The 21,903-nt window shown below is 46.5% G+C and overlaps 1 protein-coding gene across 4 annotated transcripts in view; it reads right to left on the bottom strand.

Annotated features, from left to right (window-relative positions):
- MSRA (methionine sulfoxide reductase A) overlaps nt 1-21,903 on the bottom strand; it is a 375,212-nt gene that overhangs the window by 29,233 nt on the left and 324,076 nt on the right. The gene's annotated exons all lie outside the window — the stretch shown is intronic.

The following is a 21,903-nucleotide window of genomic DNA, read 5'->3' as shown; positions in this document are numbered from 1 at the left end:
CGCAATCCAAGCCAACATGTGTGAAATTCCCACAAAGTACCAGGGTCAATGTCAGAGCGTTAGAGAAGTAGCTGTCCATTTGTTTATTGATGCCTCAGCCTTATTCCCCTAGCAGTAGAGGTGGCTTACAAAGATAAAACAAGACCAGGGAAAACACATATTCTAGGGGACAAGGGTAGAACAAACACAGACAGGCAGGTCACAAAGTCCTTTGTAGTTGTTAAAACAGAACCACAAATTTGACTCCACAGATGAACAGGACATAGTCTCCAAGCTGTCTGGGGATGGAGAGCAACCCTTATACCAATTAATGGAGTATAAAAGCATAGAAGCTGGCACACAGTGGATGTTCTAAACATTCACTGTTTAGATGCTGACTGGGGATCAGCACACAAGAATTCATGCCTTGAAGCATGGATATCCACTTGAATAACTTTGGCTGGGAGGGTCAGGGAAGGCTTTACCCGAGAGGTCTTATCTAAATTAGGCTACTTTGGTGGGGAGATTGGCAACTATCGCCAAGCCAGTAATCACTGCTGCCACTGACAGTAGAGAGAAATACAAAGAAAAATGTCTCACAATTCCTCAAGCAATGGTGGCCCCTGCTAAACAGGGCAGGCTGACAGCACAGGGGCTGAAACCTCGGTTTTGGGGCCATATCCCAGATCCTCAATTTCCTTTGGCTTAGGCAATTTCATTCACTTAACCTTGTGGTTCTAAGTGGAGGTATTGGTCCTGAAACACTTCTAATGGCATTTCCTTTGAGTAAAGAGACAAGGTCATTCAACAGTCAAAAATATGTCCTCCTACAAAGTTCTCACCCCAAAATTACCTTCAACCCATACCTGAAGAAGTCTTTATACTCTAGGGAATCTGAAATGACCTATAATCGTTCCCCAAAGGATTAACAGCCAGGACACTTTCAGGGGATCACAATGTAAGTTCTCAATGCATAATCTTCAAACACTAATCCCATTTTTCACTAGAACACTTATCTGGTTTTCCTCCAAATAGTATTTTAATGACACAGCCTCTTATCACACTAAAAGCTCCAAATATAGGAAGATGAGAAGTTACTGAAGTGCTCCATCTTCTTCCACTGAAATGCTGCATCTTCTTTCATAGCCCTTGCTACTCAATGCGCAAAGAAAAGGGGGTAAGGAGGGGAGAGGACTTCAAAGGTGAAGAAAATGATGCGTCCGAAGAATAGCAGCACTGGCTACGTGTGTGAATGTTTCTTCCTGGAGGCCTGGCACTTGTACCAAGCACAGAGACCATCAATAACAACACCTGCTTGTCCCTGTAATCCAACTGGCCACTGGTACCAGTTAGCGAGTGAATGGGAAAAAAACAACATCCTGAAGGAAAAGAAGGGGTGTGTGTGTGTGTGTGTGTGTGTGTGTGTGTGTGTGTGTGTGTGTGTGTAGGGGTGTTCAGGCCTGGAAGAAGAGAGATGCTAGCCTGAGAGATGAAAGGTTGTAGCTAAGGGTGCGCACACACACACACACACACACACACACACACACACACACACGGCCCACTTGAGCTTGAACTCCTCACCTTGGAGGGCCTTGTGAAGATCGACAGAAACAGGAATCTCTGTGAAAGGTCAACTCTGATTTCAGCTTTTGAAGAGAAAGGGGCTGTGTCCTTAGGAGTGCCACTTTATATTTTTACTAAAGATATGTGCCTCTGAGACTCACAGAAGATAGGTCATCTATAACGGCAAGGACTTGAGCACTTTTCAGGGACGCAGGGCAAAAAGAAGTTGAAAAACTCTCTCAGAAGTAGACGAATGCATTTTCCCTGGATCGGAGAGCCAGGGTGGACCCAGGGTCAGCAGACATTCAGACATTCTCAACAGTTCACTATAAATGGAGGGGCAGTGACAAGGAGCCTTCTCACCACGAGCTGAGATGACTCGTTCATGCTCTGCCAAGATTCCTGCGATAGCTTCTATAATGGCCTTAGCTTCTAGTACCTACGTCCTCTGCTCCATTCAGCTCACCACTGTTAAAATGATTTTTCTAAAACACATCCATGGTTATGCAATCCCTGCTCAAAATTATGGCTAAACGCTTCCTCCACATTTTGGTCTCAGCCAAACTCTGCAGTCCTAATCCCTCTACCCTCTACTTCTTTCTACACGCATCCTGTGGTTCTGCCCTGACGAACACATTGTCATCCAGAATCACACTTGCATAGGTTAGTCCTTCTACCTGGAATGTATTCCCTCTCCCCTACCCACCACAGTCCTTTGTAAACACGCGTGCATGTGTGGGCAGACACACACACACACACACACACACACACACACACTCTGCTTAAAAATCCTGCTCGTCTTTCACGGCATACTCCTCACTAAGAACATCCTCTGGAAAGCATTCCTGGCTTCCCCAGGTCAGAATTCAATGCTCCCTCATGTGTGTTCCTAGAGCATCCTGTTGTCACATTTATCACAGTGTTCTAGAGGGCTGCGTGTATGTTGGTGCTGCCACTGGACTGTAAGCCAACTTGGAGGCAGAGACTGAGCTGAAATCACTTTTATTGGCTCCACCACATCCCGGGGCTTAAGACAGTGTCTTAAATACGGTAGATACTCGGTTCGTGTAATGATTGAATGGTATATATAAATGCAGATATTACTGACTTATAACCAGTAAGAAGTATGGACAATATTGAAATAAATCTGGATCCAATTCAGATAAATAACCCACTATGATATAAGGTAGACACTGGACAAGCCCATTCACATGTGTACCTCTCGGTACAAATTATTTAGAAAGTAACTGATGCTATTCGCTAGAGCAGACTGGAAAGGAAGTGCTCCTAGTTCATTATCAAGAGCAGTGAGAGGTGTGGAAAATGATGGAAAACAACCTGTTTGTGGAATTGGCTGTCTCTCCTAGCAGCTGTGTGACTTGGGGTAAGTTCCACAACTTTCTGAGCCTTGGTTTCCTCATCTATAAAATGGATGTGAGAATTCTGCCAATCTAACATGGCTGCTCAGAGACTCGATGAGGTGATACACAAGAAAGAAATTTCAGAACTAAAAATGTGTTACTCTGCTCAAATGAGAAAACTTACATAATTAGTTTTGTAAGTCTTACTGTGATAAGCACATTTTTATAGTTAATATAAGGTTAATCCTCCTCTTTTTTGGACTGTATAAAGAAGGGGTAGGATGGGAAGCGTGGCGAGCTGTCTTTATGGCTTAACGCCCCTCTGTTGGTAAAGGGTCTGACACTTTGGGATAACTTCTTCAAAAACAAAAACTATTATCTTTCAGGGCCACAGGGCTATGGTTGCCAAAATACAGATACACAGTGTTATCATTTTTTCCTCTACAATAAAAAACATGGAATGGCCTCTTCTGGTCAACGAGACAAACTCATCACAACCAGGAAGATGAAGAAACTGGTAAAATATTTAAATGTGATTAGAAACATACAAGACGCAGATGCCACTAGCTAATAGTTCCCATCAACTCCCTAGAAAGCCAGTGCCAACCCTGGACGTGTTGTCTTCGGGTCTGTCCCATCTGCCGTTCACTTTGTCACCGATCACAGAAAACTTACACGACACAAGGCCTGTGGGCTGGCTATGTGGCCATGCATATATTACGCTGTCTGCAGACACATGGCATCTTCATGCCAGCCCTACACATGTAAACACAGGAAACCTGCACAGTGGCCATGTAGAAGAGCACACATGATGCCCAGGCACCAGTCCCAAAACTCTCGATTCCATACCTGCACACATTCACCTGTTGGCCACGTCACTGCACATGCACGCCACCCACATGCTGACTGCACAACTAGAGATTCCTGCTGCCTGTGCGCAGGTAATAAACTATACAGGACAGCAGCATGCCAGACAGCCCTGAATATGTATAGTTCCCCGTGCTGTAACCAAATGTGCAGAATGTTTCCATATGCATTCTGTGTATATATAACTGTAACTTCTCTGTCTGTACGACGGCCAAGTAGCTGTACATCTGGAATACGTAGGTGCTGGTTACCACACTGTGTTCATACAGCACCCAGGAGTGCATCGTGTCACACGGTGACCAAGGCCAGGCGTGGAATTATTGTGCCAATTCTCTTTTGCAAGATGTCATCCTTTTGCCTAGAACACAAGGCCCATTTTCACTAAAAGCCAAGAAAAGCCTCTGAGCTATACCACAGGATTTGCTGTAATAACTTTGTATTCAAGTCTGAAAACTCCATTATGGCAAGTTCAATGGAAAAATAACACAGAAAAATGTGTCCAACGCATGGCAAAGAAACAAACATCAAGCTGGTGTTGTATCCACTCTAAAAGCAGAAGGGGTCTTGAGTCCTCTTCCCACGATGGGGATAGGGGTGGGGTGGGGAGGGGAGGCTCAGAGGAGCCATGAGCTGCTGAGGTCGGTTCTGTTTTCCCTGTGTAACTCAGAGCACAGGAATTGCAGAACATTTGTCTAGTGTGGGGATGCTCCTATGAGGTCAGCTAGTTCAACCCTCCAATATCATGGATGAAAAAACTGAGGGCCAAGGGACAAAGTGATGGCTGCGGGCGACACTGCTGATTAGAGGATGAAGTGTATTCACAGTGACATACTTAGCCACCAGATTAATTTTTAATTACAGAATATACTTGGCGACTGAGCACATTTACTGATAACAAAAAGAGCATCAAGACAAGATCCAGAGAGAGGGAAGAAGTGGAAGATGAGGGTGGAATGCAGAGCTCAGGACCAAGAGGAGGCTGGAGGTGCGGACCAGCAGGAAGTGACACTGGGCTGGGCTCAGTGCCCAGCTTTGACAGTGACGAGCTGTGTGGTCTCAGGGAAGCCATCTTCCCTCTCTGGCTTGCCACTTCCTGAGCTGTAAATACAGAGAGGCAGCCTGCACAGCCCCTTCTAACATTCACAATTCAGACGGATGCAGGAGGGATAAACACCATTGGATGTGTAAGGAAGCCCTGACATGCAGGCTGCTGAAATGTAAGGGAAGGAGGCAGAAGTCCATCCATGCAGCCCTGGGCAGCCTAGACGGTATGCCCTCCCTGCCCTCTTCCTCATCATAAAGGTCTCAGGGCAGCTGTCATCGTCACACAGAAAATAAAGTACTCACAGTCTCCTTTCCTTCTCAGAGGTGAACCTTCTGTGACAAGGCTAACGGAGGATGTTGTGATTCACCAAATCTTCTCGCCTTGTTTTCTGAGCACTCTATGTTCATGCAGTGAGGTTGTTTGTTTGTTTTAATCTGAAAGTCTGAAAACTTTCAGTCTGAAAATCTTTTAGAAATGTAGAGAAATGTTTCAGACATTTCTAAAGATCAGGAAACAGTTCCTGCAGGACCAGTTCCTTAGGTCGCTGGCAAAACTAGGCCAGCGACCTAAGTCCCTAGGAAGGGGAACACAGTATTTTAAAAAAGATGTCCCCATCTGCCCACTCAATACTCTATCACTTCTTTTTACATGGGACAGATGAAGTCATGAACAAGTGAGGCCACATATTACTCTTCTGGGGCCTCAGGGCAGAGGAGGCTAGGACCGTGGGTGACAGACGTGTTAGGGGTTGTTGTGCAGAAGTCCAGCAGGCTTCTAAACCTAGCCGGCCAAGGCTCAGGTGGCCAGGCGTGTGACCCTGGGAACATATCCACCTCTCCTGGCCTCAGCATCCTCATTGGTGTCGTGTCACTGTTGGCTTCACGTGACCTCTATCAAACCCTCTGGGGCTCATTTATTGGATTTCCTCTCAGTAAAATGCCTACAGAATTATCAGTGAGTGGTGAGAAACATTTTAATAGAGTTTAATTAAAGATATTAATTTAGTTTAATCATCCAGAATGCTACAGGTACCTACAATTGTCTGCGAGGCCCCGGGCAGTGCACAAGATCGCTCATGCACAGCACCATGCCTTCTCCTAGACAGGGTCAAATCTTTAGAATTATGCCCATTTTCAGCTGAAGAAACTGAAACTTAAGTTGCCAAGAGCATAAAGCATGCCAAGTGTCAGAGCAGGACTGGAACCCAGGGTTCCTGCTGTCACAACAGTGGTGAATAAACCTCTTTTCTAACCGGGTTAAGTGCAGTTGCGTTACAGATAATTCAAAGGTTTCAGGGGGAAGTAAAAGTCAATGCAAAATTCGGTTAATACTTTTTAAACAGTGTTCTTCCTGTAGAGTCAGAATATTGATAAGTGAGCTTGAGAAATACTTCCCTCTGTTTTTGCTTTGTGAAACCCCAGAACATGAGCTACATTTGAGAATGGGTAGAATTCACCTTTTAAAAACACAGAGCACAATACCTCATGTTATTTTTAAAATGTAATTTTATAGTCTTCATTTCTTCACCTTTGAAATGGAGGTAGTGCCTGTCTACACCTCTCAGGAGTTTCAAGTAAGGTAATAGGTACAAAAACCATAATTCACTGAACAAATGGAAGGTGTCATTTTATTGTAATTATTACTTTGACTTGATAAATATCTAAAAAGTTTCCCGAATCATCATGGGACAGCCGTCAGATGTACAATGATGTGCTCTAAATAGAAGTTTTTGTTTTGCTTTCTATCATGTCATCAGGGCTGCAGGGATGCCCCTGGCTTCCTGGGGTGGGTGGGGGAAGGGAGAAGAAGCTGGACTATGAGACCCAAGGGGCAAGGAGCCCAGATGGATGAGCCTGATCAGAGCTGACAGCTAACCAGACTGGTCCTGCTGGTCATCTATCCTTGATGGAGCATAACCAGATAATTACCAGGCCCCCAATTCTGCACAAGGAAACGAAAGGCCATTGACACATGACCACCAAGGACCCCCTCCACTCAACGTGGGCATGCCAATTGCACCCGGATGCCTTTGTTCTCTCACAGCAAGACCCTGTGCTGGGCATGAAGTTGAACACATGGGCGCACAGAGCGGTCTTCAAGCCAGGGGGACCCTGGGAAATTCTGAAAGTGGCCCAGCCAGGAAGCACAGAACACAGAAGAGGGCAAGATTCCATCTAACCAGGGGACACAACAGAGGTGGCAGCTGCGCTGGGTCTGCAGCACAGAGGACAATGTGGACAAAGTGACAGGGAACAGAGTTTGCCACCCCAACATACGCCCTTTTTGAGGGGATATTGATTAATTTAAGGTGGTTATTTTTAAGAAAGAAAAGGCTCAGGGAAAACCACTGACCTTCCCCCTAACTGCCTAAAAGAATTTACGTGGAGGACCTGCTCCAGGAAGGGAACTATCACCATAGATCACCGTAGTTTAACATGAACTAGTGTGATAGACAGGGAGGAACCTAGCAAGGCCCTCTTGTTCAAAGTCCTCTCAGTGGCCCATTGTTCAAGATGGCCCAGCAAACATTTGTTTAGGAAACGTTTGCTTTTCCATCCCCATGGGAATTGCCTTCCTGCCCTTTGAGTCCCAAATCACACCCCTTCCTTACTCTCTCCTTAGTGCAAGATGGCACGTAAGCTCCAAGTACCCGATTTGTCCTTCGGCCCCCTATTCTTAGGAAACCTCCATTATGTACACACGAAACCAAATTTGGTTATTTTCTCCTGTGACTCTGTCTCATGTCAATTTGGTGATTAGATCAGGCAGGAGAACTAACAGGAAAAAGAGGAGGAAATTTCCCCTCCCTCACAAAAGCGTGGGGGCAGACCTGGGAGTCAAACACCTGGACCCACCTGGCTTTAGCTTAGGTTTGTGCACAGGGGGGCTACACTGTGAATGACCTTGAAGTTCAGGTGTCTGGTTATGGGAAATGGAAACCACTGAAGTCTTCTGAAAAAAGACTTCTGGAATAAAAAAACAAAACCATCTTCTGAGAAAAAAGTGAAGTGCCAAGATGTAGAGAAAGGTTAATCTGGGCAGCTGAGCCAGATGACTGGGAGGAGAAAGGCAGGCAGAAGAGGGGTGCAGGGTCTGCTCCAGCCCAACCCAGGTGGGAGCAGGAAGAGAAAACACACACAGGAGGAAATCTGTCTAGGGTTCTTATAACCTAACCACCTCCCAGCCCATTGTTTTAAATGGGTTTTATTTATTTATTTATTTTTAAGAATATCCTGATTACTGAAGTAGTAACAAGAAAGTTGCAATTGGGTGAAAAAACAAAATGATAAATTAATTTCATGGGTTTTTAGAGCATAATAGCTACTTTTTAAAAATATTGCAGAGGGAATCAAAAAAAATTTTTTTTATAATAATGGTACTGTCCTCTCTCCTCTCACTGTGCCTCAAAAGTAACCTAAAGTGCTCGCTTCGGCAGCACATATACTAAAATTGGAACGATACAGTGAAGATTAGCATTGTGCAAGGGTGATACGCAAATTCGTGAAGCGTTCCATATTTTTCTATATATTATATGCAAAAAAAAAAAGTAACCTAAAATATTTCTGGTATTAATATAAGTATATCACTCCTCAGTTTAGAAGATGACTCCAGTGGTTCTGAAGCCTGGCTACACAAGTAGCATCAGCTGGGACACTTTTAAAAAATAGAAATGCCAGGGTCCTTTTCCTCAGAGAAACACTGATTTGGATCGGCTGAGGCGGGGCCCAGGTGTTAGGAATTTTTTTAAGCACCACAGACCATTTTAATATACTGACAGTGCTCTGAACTAGCATTCTAGGTCAGTGGCTCTCAACTGTCGACCAGTTCCTCCCAGGGGACATTTGGTAATAACTGGGGACATTTTTCGTTGACACAACTGGGGTAGGGTGGGGGTGGGGCTGGGGACTGAGCTATTGGGCCCAGTGCGGTAGAGGCCAGGGAAGCTGAAAAGAGAGTAAAGCACCCTACAATGCACAGGGCAGCCCCCGCCTCCCTACCAGAGAATTACCTGGCCCCAAATGCCAGTCGCTGCTGAGAACTCCTGCTCTTGTTAAATATGATATTGAGGGTTGTGTTGTGTGTGTTATTTGGAGCTTGATGAATGGAAAAAAGCCAGGATTTGAACCTTGAGCAGGTTCTTTCGCTTCTCCCATCTCCAGACAAGCCACCCCTTTTCTCTTGGTTTCCACAATATATTACTGTCCTCCTCTGTTGCTGATTATTTATTCTTGGTCACCTTTGCAAGCTCTTCTGCCCTCCACAATTGTTGATGTTCTGTCCTTCCCCTGATTGTAGAGGCTACCTCCCCTGGGTGAGTTATAAAGTTCACAGTACGCCCCCTTGGCTGAAGGAACCATTTAGACAGTCGTTATATGCTAATTAATCCTACCATTGTATCCCCTCCACCAGCCCCCTCATCTTCAGAACTTTACTTTGTGAAAAATAACATAAGTGGAGCCATTTTACATGGAGTCAGAGCAGTCATTCCAGAGGAACTGTCTTGCCTGTCCTGTTTTCTGAATCTTTGAACTGGGCCAAACCACCAACATTCTAAGGCATCAGCAAGGATGAGAATTTCTGGCCCAAAGGACTGATAAAAGGGACTTTTTACCTAGTGAGCACTTTGCCTTCCTGACCAATGAAGCACAGATCTGGCTTTGTTTGTCAGCACCAATGAAATTTTCTTCAAAACAACTTACCTTATGTTCCTCCTTTTTAATTTTTTTTCTATAAAATTCCCTGAGTCCCTCTCCCTAATCAGGACACTATTTGGGTTTCTACTTAAATCTGTGTATTTTGAATTGCAATTCTTTGATCTCAAGTAAACGACTTGCCTCTTGAACAGAGTATTGTTGGTTTTTTTTTTAATTGCCATTTCCACTGCCCCCTGGAAATCTCCACCTGGGGATTGTCCAAAGAGGGCCTCAAATGCTACATATCCCACACTGAACGTAGTCCCTTTCTCTGAGAGCCAGGCACCCCTCAACCTCCCAAGAAGAGAATAATCTTTTCAAAGCGCAGACCTGATCTTCCACTCCCCTGCCCCCACCTGCCCCAATCATAAAGGTCAAACCCATTCCCACCCTCCCCTCTGCCCCACACACATCCTGGACACACCCTCCACCACAATATGCCACCTACCATTCTGACAGATTCTCTCCTTGACCGAAGTCTACTCAGGCTCCTCTGAAATCTTCTCAAATAGGCCCTGACTTTTGGGCTTTGATACTCATCTCTGTATTGTCCAATTTTAGCAAGAATGCTAAGTCAGTTTAACCCCCTCCTCCTTCCCAATATCTGATCAGTAACTGATTGGGTCCTCATTCCGCACCATCCCCAGGTGACATCTGATCACCCTGGCCCGCCTTCAGCAAGATCCTGTTAGGTAGGTTTACCTTTGATATTTCCTCTTAGTAACTTTCCATCCATTGCCCACCACCCTGCTCCTTGGCTATAAATTCCCACTTTTCCTTGTTGTATTGGGAGCTGAACCTGATCTCTCTCCTACTACAAAACCACATTATAGTAACGTCCCTTGAATAGAGAATTTCTTATACACTAACAAGTATCATGAATAATTTTGTTTTTCTTTAACAGCTGCCCAAGTAGGACTCAAATGTGGGTCTTCTATTTAGCCCAGCACTTCTCAATCCTGACTGCATCCTGGAAACATCTGGAAGCTTCTTTAAAAAAACTCCTCATGCCTGGGTCCCACCTCAGCTACACATCAGCGTGGGGGTGGGAAAGTGGGCAGGGGAAGTTTTTTAAATTCCACAGGTGACCAAAATGAGCAGCCAGGGTTGAGAACCTCTGGCCTGGGCATCCTTCCCCTTATGTAAGGAAAGAAAGCAGGTCTGCCGGGGCCGTCTCGAGAGGCTCACGTCGACCATCATTAGGGCATTTATCTCATTGGACTGTCATCATGTGGAGGGCAGAAATTCTGGGGTTTCATCCCCTGGGTGCCCAGCACTGGCAGGGTGCCTGGCACAGTTCTTGAACTGATCCGAACGAGCCAGAGCAGGCAGGTTGGGGTAGAGGGAGACGCCCATTTCAAGGCAGCCTGCGGTTCCTCCGTATCTCTAATCTCTAAGGGCATGGGAGTTGTCACATAGTTCTCCAGGGTGACACAGCCTTGCCTGTCAGGCATTTCTCATTTAAAGTCCAAGCTCTGGGCTCAGAGCTGTCCTAAAACTGGCAGGTAAATGTCGTAGTTGGCATTTTAACATGTAACTTCATGGATCAAGGGTGGTCTGGAGTCATTGATTTGGGGGTGAATCTCAGCCCTGTGAAAGCAGTGACATCCCTCGCCCTCTGAGCCCTTGGGAAAGGAACAGGTATGAGAAGATGAAGAAGGTCCCTAACGTTCTTTCCATAGCGATCATCCTACAGTGCTCTGACAAACAAAATAGAAATGCTTTATCCTTAGCTGCGCGCAAATGAAGCAGAAGTCACCAAAATGAAGGTGACAGTGAGCAGGAAGGAAATTCACAAAGGCAACCAGGCTCAAAAGTAACCTACAATTTTACAATCCATCACTGGGCTTTGTCTGAAACGACGGTTGAAAGAAGAGCGATATGACTTGGGGTGGCCAGAAGAATAATTCCAATCATGCTTCCCGGAATAATGTACTTTATATTCCTTTTGATTCCACAGTGTCTGATGTGGTTTCCAAAACATTTTTACAAATGTCAAATTCACTGTCAATCCTAAACCACCTGGAAAAAAATAACTGACAGGGAGCTAAATTAAGGAGCTATAATTTCGCTCAAGTGTTTCAGGGACCTTTTAAGCCACAAAAACCAAACTGAAATTGCTTTAATAGAGCCCAGAAGCTGCTTGAGTTAGAATAGACCACAAAACTCTCTCTCTATCTATCTCTACCCCCCACCCCACACACACATTTTTAAATTGAATCAAATTGTTTCACTGAGTACATGTACACACACACACACACACACACACACACACACATACACACACACACACACATAGTGGTAACTATCTAAAGTGATGAATATATGAATTAGCTTAAATGTGGTAATTGTTTCACAGTATATATATGTACATCAAATTGTACGCCTTAAATATATACAATTCTTAACTGTCAAATATACCCCAATTTAAAATAATTGAACCTATATGAGATAAACTGGAACCTTTTCTCATCAAAGGACCCCATTCACCCCATCTGCCATTCTAGGACCCCCCCCTTGACCCATGGCTTACATGGGCAATCCTACTAAAGCCTGAACCCCACCCTCTCCCGCTGCAGCCTCCTTGCTTTCCAGATGGCAGCAGAATTGGCTAGCACTGTTCCCTGGACTGTGCTGACTCTGCCATCAACTGGCTCTATGGACCTGAGCACATCAGCAGGCATGGAATGTTCTGCCTCAGAGGTCAGCTGGCTGAGCTAGGTTTTCTCGTACGGATGCTTCCACTACTCCAGGAAAGCGCCACAGTCTTGCCCTTTTTAAAGAAAATGAGGCTCTGGGAATTCTATTCCCCCATTTAGCGCCCCCAGGAGATGATGGAAGTTCCACCAGAGGAAGACACTGTTAGGAAGCTGAGTGCCTACCAGGGAGTTGGCTTGGGGGAGGAGAGTGCGGTCTTGGGGGATGGGATGGGGAAATCACTGGGGCCGATTTCATTCTGCACTAATGGCTAGTTGGTGGCAGAGCTGGGTCTCTTTCTAGCACAGCATTGTCCTTCCGTGACTGGGAGGGTGTGTCCACTTGGGGAGAAGGGTCTGGAGATGCCATTCTGGCCACGGAATGACCTTCAGCCCACGCAGGACCTTTGCCACCTGCCCAATATGAAAACAGATCCAAGATCTTTGTCATGTGGAGCTGTAGCTAGTGGACCCCAAAGGCCCATTAGCCAGATTTTCAGAGCTGCTTTGGCAGAGCCCTCTCCTGGCAACACCTTTATGAGTCTAGATCAGGCTTCCAAATGAGAGGCAGGTGTAGAATGATAGCCTCTGGTCATTTTGCAAATGGGGCGCTCAAGGTGTGCCTCCCTCCCAGGTCAGGCTGAGCCTCTACGCCAGCTGGCTGCTACCAATGGGTCTGGGCACTAAAAACTGCTTAAGGGAGGCTGGTGACAGACATCTCCTCAAAACCAGGGTGTGCGGGGGATAAAGTTTCAGGAAGTCACGGCCCTGGACTCTCATCCTAAAGGCATGAGAGAACCCCAGGAGTGGGGGGAAGGGCGATGTCTATGGGCAGAGCCATCTTCAAGTTCAAAGACTCCTAACCTGCTGGCTGTGCTCGATGACTTGGAGACGCAGCCAGAGGAAGGCAAGGAGGTGGCCCCACCTGCTGAAGCGAAAATAAAGACCCGCAACCAAGTCATACAGAATAATCCTTGCCTCAGTTCAACGGTCACTGCAAGCCACTTAACCTCATTGGGCCTCAGTTTCCTTACCTGTCATGAAGAGCAGTGTGGAGCCACTGATGGGACATGCATGCAGACTGCCACTAACAGAAGAGACAGGTGGCATGAAAGATGCCCTAAGGGGTTATCCGTAGACCTAGTAATCCCCTATCTAGGGATTGATCCCAACAAAATCCTTTTGAAAGACACAATGTTATTTATGGCCCAAGAATAATCAGTGGTGTTGTCAAAACAACGGGGCTACCCCTAGGACTGGTCAAGCTATGTGTTTCGGACTCTAACCGGGCTGTGCCAGGCTGGAGAAGGAAGACGACAAGAGGGTACACAGTCATGGGTTAGGGAGAAAGTGGAGGCAGCGTGAGAAAGGAGGAGAGGCCTTCCTGCTGGGGACCAGGATGCTCAGGAAATGACCGACAGCAGGCCTGGCACGGGGCAAGGCCATCAGGGCCGGGGAGGTGCCCAGCCCCACCCCACACGAGACCCCCCTCTGCTGATGCCACCTGCGAGAGAAATGAGAAGATACTCAGGGTAACAAAACCCGGCAGAGCAGGGATCTTTCAGATGTGATACATCCCTGTAGATTTAGTATCTGTTTCAGGTTTTTTTACTACTTTTTCCCACTAAGTAATCTTTGTCAGGTAACCTCATGTTGAGGACTATGGGGAGGACAGACAGACATTGAGCTGACGGGAGGTCACGTGGAACGCCCCAGAAGCTGACCTCGCCCCTGACAGGCAGGTGACTTCTCCCATCGTGAAAAGCAGCAAGTCACCAAATGTCTAGGGGCAGGGCGGTCAAGCACGCAGAGCCGGTCACATGAGGGAAGTGTTTTGCAGTCATTGAAAGTGACAAGTAATGAAGGTTATGAAGCAAGGGAAAAGCACTAATAATGTAAATGAAAAAAAGGACAACACAATCAGTCTCCGTACAATGTCATCTGAGTAAAAAGAGTGTGCAAATCCACAAAGACTGGAAGACAGCTCAGAAAGACGACATGGGTCATTTCTCAAAGTATCTTTATTGTTGTAGTATTGCCTTAGTAATAAAATATAGCTTTAAATAAGAGAGAGATGCACACAACGGTTCCCAAACTATGGGGTTAGGCTGGGGCAGTGGTTCTCAAATGTCAGTCTGCCTTGAACTACTTGTAGGGCTGGTTAAACACAGATTGCTCGGCCCACTCCCAGGGTTCCTGAGTCAGAGGGTCTGGGGCAGGGCCTGAGAATTTGCATTTTTAACAAGTTCCCAGATGATGCTGGTGCCTAGACTTTGAGAACCACTGGGCTAGTTCAGGGCGTCTATGAGAATGTGAACTCTGAGCTGTTGGGGAGGAGGTGGAGAGCCAATGTGGGAAGGCTGAGGCGAGACCAGGAGATGGCGCCATCTATGTCCTGATGGACGTGGTGAGCCCTGTCCTGCTCATGGCTGGGATCACTCGGTAAGGTAACTGGGGTTGCTGCCTTGACGGGAACACTCCTCAGGGTTCACAGAGACTGAGGGATCATTATAAGCAGGTTTGCCACCAGCCCCCCCTTGTTTCCTGGGAGCCATGGCTTTGGGGCAGCTGCCTGCTCAAGGAAACCCTCCCTGAGCGATTGCTCTTCTCAGTCTGCTCTTCCCTGTGTCCCCTAGAATGCAGAAGATAGGCCAGTGGCGCCAGAGGGACCCGCGGGTGATCTAACCCCACTGCCAGCTCTCAGATGTGAAGAAACCAAGGCCCAGAGGGAAGAAGCTACACAGCTGACTGGCGGCAGGCTGAAATTAGAACCCAGGGCTCTGGGCTCCCGGGCCACAGTGCTCTCTCTCCCAATATGCCCTGTGCTCTCAGGAGTAAGCAGAGCTCCTCTGCCAATGTTTAGTCACTGATAAAGACATCTGCTGGCCTCGCCACCCGGAGCCTTTCACCCTGAGCAGGTGTCTCTGATTAGAAGCTTCTGTGCTGGGGCCAGCGCTCCCAGCGTGGGGGTCACATGCCTGCTGCCACTGCCAGAGCTCACACTGAGACCCTCCTGGACCACGGGCACCAGCACTGCCAGGAAACTTCTTCCTGGCGGGCCTGGGGGGTCTGTGCTAAGCAGCTCCCAGCTGGCTGGCCCTGGGAGGTGCAGGGCCCCCACCACGCCCAGCACGTTGGTATTTATGGCCCTCCTTTGAAAAAGCGTTTTCCCAGCAGGCGTTTGCCCTGTGAACTCACCATAATTAAGGCAGCTCAGAGAGACCCAGCAGAGGTTCAAATCTGATTTCAGAGCCTGAAATTAGTCAGCCCAGGGTTCTGAAGGACACACACTGCCCTGCTGTCCCCAGCTCCAGTTCACAGGCTTCCAGTGGTCCCCATGAGCCATTTTGGTACCACATCTGGCTAAGCAGATGCAACAACAAAAGGTCGAAAGGCCAGGATGTATTTCTAGGTAAAAATACACTCCTTACTTTATCCACCACATGCCCCTTTCTCACCCGCGGAAGGGTATTGCTCCAGAGAAGTTATGCCTTCTAGTAGAGTCAGATACTGCTATTGTAATAAGCTTTCACTGAAGTGAACAAAGATTCAAGATTTGCAATGGAAAAAGACTGCTACTAGTAATATCAAAGGATCTGGTTCTTAATAGGTCAAACAGTGCTTCGTATCAGAGGCCCACATAGATGCTGGCAGAAGTCTCCTTAAAGGGGATTCAGGCCACCTTCAGTTTCGGGATTGTGCCAGCCAAGGATGCCAAATGCAATTACTATAAAATCATGCAGGCAAACTGGCCTGATTTTTACCCTCCCGGATGGGTCCACCTGCATGACAGGTGAATTATTCCAAGAAAACCCTTGTGATCATTGCTTTCAGCAAGGTGGATCACCATGGTCCTTCCACAGAGCTACATAACATGAACTACCATTAAAGTTAGGGCGTGACTTTGTGGCCCCATTTTACAGATGAGGAGCCTGAGTCAGATCTAGAAAGCTTGAATGGTTTGACAAAGTCACAGGGTCAGTGAATCTGGGCTAAGATTCAGTCCTCTTGAATCCACACTCCTCCACTTCTTTTTTTAAAGTTGCAGCCAAGGGTGTGCTCCCCTGGTCCCACGAGTGGATTGGCCTTCTGCAGGCAAAGGGACAGAAGCAAGCCTGAGGCCTTATTTATCAGTTGGCTACCCTTCTTTTCAGAAGGCCGGCTACTGGCTAATTACGGGCACCTCCCATTAATGCTTGTCTCCCTGCTGGTGCTCGATGGTCGAGAACATGCCATCTGCCTTTGGTTTCTGCTCCCCAAATATGGCCCGTTCCTGCTGAGGCACCCACAGAACCTACTAGCGTCACAAAACCTCACGCCATGGGGAATTAAGAGAGAAACACGAGCACATGCATTCAGCTCTGCAAGTACCTTTGTGGGAGTGCCCCGGTAAGAAGCTTTGCAGCCGCCTCAAGGGCCAAACATCCGCCCCCAGCGTCCAGATGTGGTGCCCGGTGCCACTAACGCCTGATGGCATTAAGTCTATCAATAAGTCAGATGGCTGCTGAGCTGAGGCTAGGTTTATTTTCTTCTAAATTTATTGGGGATGGGGAGGAGGGAAGACACCAGTAAGAGGGGAAAGCAGAAAAAGGAGGCGCCGATGTGTGTCTGTACAAGCCAATTCCAGAAGTCTTCTCTCTATTCAAAAGCACAAGAGATTTCAAAGGCACAACTGAGGGGGAATGCAGAAGAAATGGTTATGCTCTCAATGTTTCAAAGCAAATAGGCTTGCCCCTCCCAGCTACATCTGCATCATTATTTTCTTGCCAATGTGTAGCAGGAAGGGCACAGAGAGACCCGCATTTTCCTTGTCATCTACTAGCTGTAAGACCTTGGGCAGGTTATTTAACATTTCTGAGACTTAACTTTACTCATCTGTAAATCAGACTCCTAATACCTTCCTCACAGAGTTCTGTAAGACACATACGGAACGCACCGAGCCTGGGGCCTAGCACCCAGGATTTGCTAAATGTAATGGTTGTTCATCTCATCTCTAACACAGCACGACGGCCATGCAGGGGTCTCCCCCATCCCACTGAACCCGTATCACTAGGCCCCGGATTTAGGAGCATCACTATTTCCTCCTAGCTCTGTCCGTAACCCCCACATTATATTCTGCGAGTTCACTTCTGTACTTTCTTATCATAAACTCCACAGGCGAAGTGTTTTGGGACCAAAAGGATCCTAGGAATTTGGCCTGGAGAACAAAAGCCCATCAGTTCACCGCACGGAACAGAAGGAGGCTTGACTTCTCCATCAATCAGCCTAATAGCAGGGGAAGCCATCTCTCCTGGTGTCCCCTGTGCTTGCATGTGAGCCAGGAACGGGGCGTGCAGTGTGCCGGGGGAGGGCGAACACCCTGGCGAAGGCTGCTAACGTGGCACTGACTCACGCACCTGCCCGCAGGTCTGGCCCGGGGTCCTTTTGTGAATTCTGAAAGCCAGTGGCTACAACACTGACCCCACAGCCCTGGCTGTACTTCAGGGGTCTTCACATACACCCCCGTCTCATGTCCTGCACATGCTCAAAGCCCTCCAAAGGCTCCATGGCCCACCCCACCTTGTCCAAGCTGCTCTCTCTGGCTTTGAGGTCCCATCAGAATCCAGTCCAGTCCCACTTGATCCCTACAGCCCCTGCTCCGCCCCTGACATCTGCCCTCTCTCCTGGTGTCCCCAGAGTTCCATAAGCTGCATATGTCCTGTCCTGGTGCCTCCAGTCACGCTGGCTGGTTTCCTTCCTGGAGCACCTGCCTCATCTCCCCAGAGTGCCAATTTTGACCCTGGTTCAAGGTCAAGTTCCTTCCCTGCTTCTTCTGCAAAGCCCACAAAGACAGCAGCACAGTGTCAAGTCAATGCATAGTCAGACAGGCCCGGGTTCGAGCCACAGCTCCCAGCTCACTGGGTCACCATGAACAATTTCCCTAACCTTCCCATTTGGAAAATAACAATGACGGTCCCTGCCTCAGGGACTGGACGGGGGACGAAAGGCTGTGCCGGTAAACACTCTCCTAGCACCGTGGTTGGCACACAGTCAAAACTTTATAGGAAATCCGACTTTTCACTTTATTGGACTTTCTAAACTGGTTTTAGTTGTCTGCCTCAACTTTTAAACCTTCAAAAATGGCAGCTATTATTTTAATTAGTATTCCCTGACTCTTCTAACCTCCTCTTGCAAATTCCTGTAGCACCTATAGTCTGTTTCACATCATTCAGTGTTATTCATTCTGGTTTTTCATATCTTAGCTCTAATTGTAGGCTTACTCCCTTTGTTCACATCCAGGGAGAGAGAGGTGGGAGCAGATACGTGTCAACTGGATCATTTCTGTCAAGAGGAGCACCGTGGTTGTATAAGTCAGACTCTCTGAGATTCAGTTTAGTTATCTGGCAGCAGGGGAAACAGCATTTGCCCTACTTACCTCGTGATGCTGTAGGGAGCGAGATGAAATACAGTGGTATAGGCACAAGCATATTATAACTGCAAAGCACTACACGTGCACAAGGAATCTGTTTCTCGTATTTGCAAGCGCGGTGAAAACAATCTCCACAGAGTTCATTCGGAAAATTACGCTGAACACTTTCGGCTCAATGAGGCCTGTGATTGTAATAGTCAATTTCTTAATTCTTAATTGGACCCCTCTGGCTCTTATGGCAGCAGCTGCCCAGCAGGGCCAACGACACCCAGGGAGAAAGCCCTGTGCAGGACTTGAAGTGAAAGTTGGTGGGGCCCACTGGCTGAGTGAGAACAGCTCACAGTACCTTTCCAAAGCACAGGAACCCCCCCGCGTGCAGAGGAACAGAGATATCAAAGCAAACACAGGAGCTCAGGGTAGAGTGAATGGGGGTTGGCGGAGAAAAGGGAGTCTGGCAAACTGTGGACAGCCTTGCACGCCATGCTAAGGAGTCCAAATGCTAGCTTGGCCAGGGAACCAATCTCCTCTTCTCTCTTCCCAATTGGTAAGACTATTTCCCTTTGCAGCTGTTTACTTTTGCTCAAGCAAAAAGCTGAGAACAAGACACGCAATTATGTCACTCTCGGGTATGGGGCCATCCGGGCAAGGCCTGTGTCAATCAAGCATTTATCACGTGTGGGGTCAGGGAAATTGGGAACTGAGGTGCCAGCTGAGGTCTGGGGACTGATGACACGCTTCCCATGTCCAACATCAAGGAGAGTCCATGGAAGCTGACCTCTCCCATAACATATGGGCTTCCCCAATTTTAAATCTGTACCACCTCTAAAGGCTGAGATGGTTAACTACTTCCTTTCTGACTTTCAAATGCCTTCTGGTATTTATCTTCTCTTCCTGATCTTGTCCCAAAATAATATGCCCTAAAAATACTGATGAATTAAATTTTTATCAATCACCTATCACTACATAGAGAGCTGTGTTTTTAATTGGAGTTTGCACAGAGGGTGCAGTGCAAAAGCACGGCTCGAAAATGTCCCCAGGGGATTATGATCTGCCCAGCTTAGGCAGCAATATGATCTGCGTTTTTAGGAAGGGCCGAAGTCAGAAAAGGATTAGAACTATGGAGAGCAGGCTTGGATCGTACCTAAGACACATTTTCTAATGATTAGCTGTTGTGTGTGTACACGTGGATGTGTGGCAGAACAAAGCGCCAGCACCTTTTCTTCTCCAGGGCAACCCTGACACTAATTTGCCCAAATGAATGTCCCCACGTTGACTGGCTCATTTAGCAGGAGAACAGACTTACGCGCCAGTCCACAGGCTGACCAACCAGACCTCGTAGGTGAAAATCATAAAGTACTTTTTAACAAAGTATGTCTTCCTCCTTGTTGTTCACCCTGACAAGCAATTCCTCCGGATTTCTAGGTCCCTGACCTGGACTGGAGATGGCAGATGAAGGAGAGAAAAAGGGTTCAGAGTGAGGGAGAGGCGTTTCACGGGTCATCAAATTATGAGCCCCTTCAGGCTACAGGCAAAGGCCTTTATTCTCTGGGCTGACAGTACAGGAGAGATGGTTGCTTCTCTTATAATCATTATTGTTGGGGGAATGAATGAATTAATGAGAACTGACATTTCACTAAAAGAAGAGTATAACTAACAGTTTCAGTAAGAAATCTCTTTCCTGAGGAGCCTCAGACACTGGATGATTATTAAACTGTCAATAAAGCTCAAACAGGATGACTATTGATGGCCATTACCTAGCACATAGTAACAATTATTTTAACCTATATTCCATTTTAACGTTTGTTTTCATTTTAAAATCAAATTTTGATGTACGGTAAATTCCTGAAATTCTTCTGCATTGTCTTAATTTCTGATGGACTTCTAAAGCATAGAGCACCACAAGTCAAAGGCAAGCAAAGGTCAAGATGACCCCTCTTAGTTGCATTTGACAGTAATTTACACACTGTATATAAGTCTCCATAGGTGGCATTTAGTTTGCTGTAATTATATTTAGTGTTTTTGTTTGTTTGTTTGTTTTAAGGAAGGCAAGGAGGGCGTAGCTGAAAGTGGCCAATGCAGGGATCAAACCGGCAATCCTGTTGTTCAGGGTACGCGCTCTACCTAATTATATTTAATTTTGAAATTTTAGTTGTCTGCACAATTCTTTAGGTTCTTGGTCTGCAATTAAGGCACTCTACCATTAGGTGGCAGTAGTGCCACAATCATGTTGTATCCAAATAAGATTGTGTCTATAAGAGACTATTCGCTAGGAGGAAGAATCTATTTTTCTTCCTTTAAACAAACAAACAAACAAACAAACAAACAAAAAATTATTTGTGAAAAGAGCCACATTTCAACAGTATTTTAAAAACTACTTGGTTTTTAATATTTAATATAAAGTAATATTAAACTGTTATAAAATTTACCTTAACTATTCATCTTAATTTTTCGGTCTCTACTTAACATAATTGTTTTTCCCCCAAAATTGAATCCAGAGTTCATCTCAAACTCACTAAGAACTCTGAGCTTGGATTCTGACACTCTTTTAGCTTTTGAAATTTATACCCATTGTTTCAACAGACCTGTGGGGCATGCTCCCTTAGTAAGGCTGTGCCCTAGGGCCACAAGCACTCTTTTTGTTTTGTTTTGTTTTTTTTACTAAGCTCTCAGAGACAATTAGAGGGGAAGCCTTGTTTTGCGTTTCTGGCTACTAGATCAGCTGCAAGGCCCTTCGGAGTTGACTGTCCTATCCCAGACAGAAGGGAAAAGCAGTGACAGGCAGGTACAAGCACCTGTGGGCAGCAAATACCATGACTCTACTTACTACATGGAAGGAAATGATGTCCCGTTTCTTTCTTAGGAAGAAACCTCCCTCCTGCCCAGAGGAATCCTGGGACGTCAGCTCATTTAAACATAATCTCTCTCTCTTTTCAGTTCCCTTAGTAACGACACTAACTCAGGGTCAGATACAAACCGTCTCACAACAGCTTTATAAAGGAGCTTTTATCTTTTATCACAAAACCGTGCATCGTGCAAATAGCATTTGTGCAGATAGCTCGGCGGAGTTTTAAACTCAAATCTAGAGGATTCCCTCACTAGAAGCAATCGGCCGAGACCTTGTTACAGTGGCTTTGGCCTTCGGGTGAACCCTCTTCAACCCCTCTGCTCAGCAGCTTCCGGCCAGTACGTCTGCAGCTCAACATCTTCCAATTTTGCAAAGGAAAACACCTTTTAGAAAATCAAATGACAGTGTTGCATTTGATCTTGTTTTTAAATTTTCAGGTTTTTT

This window comes from Hipposideros armiger, unplaced genomic scaffold (genome assembly GCF_001890085.2).
Source record: "Hipposideros armiger isolate ML-2016 unplaced genomic scaffold, ASM189008v1 scaffold_27, whole genome shotgun sequence".
In the NCBI taxonomy this organism is placed as follows: domain Eukaryota; kingdom Metazoa; phylum Chordata; class Mammalia; order Chiroptera; family Hipposideridae; genus Hipposideros; species Hipposideros armiger.
This window is presented reverse-complemented; position numbering and strand designations above follow the sequence as displayed.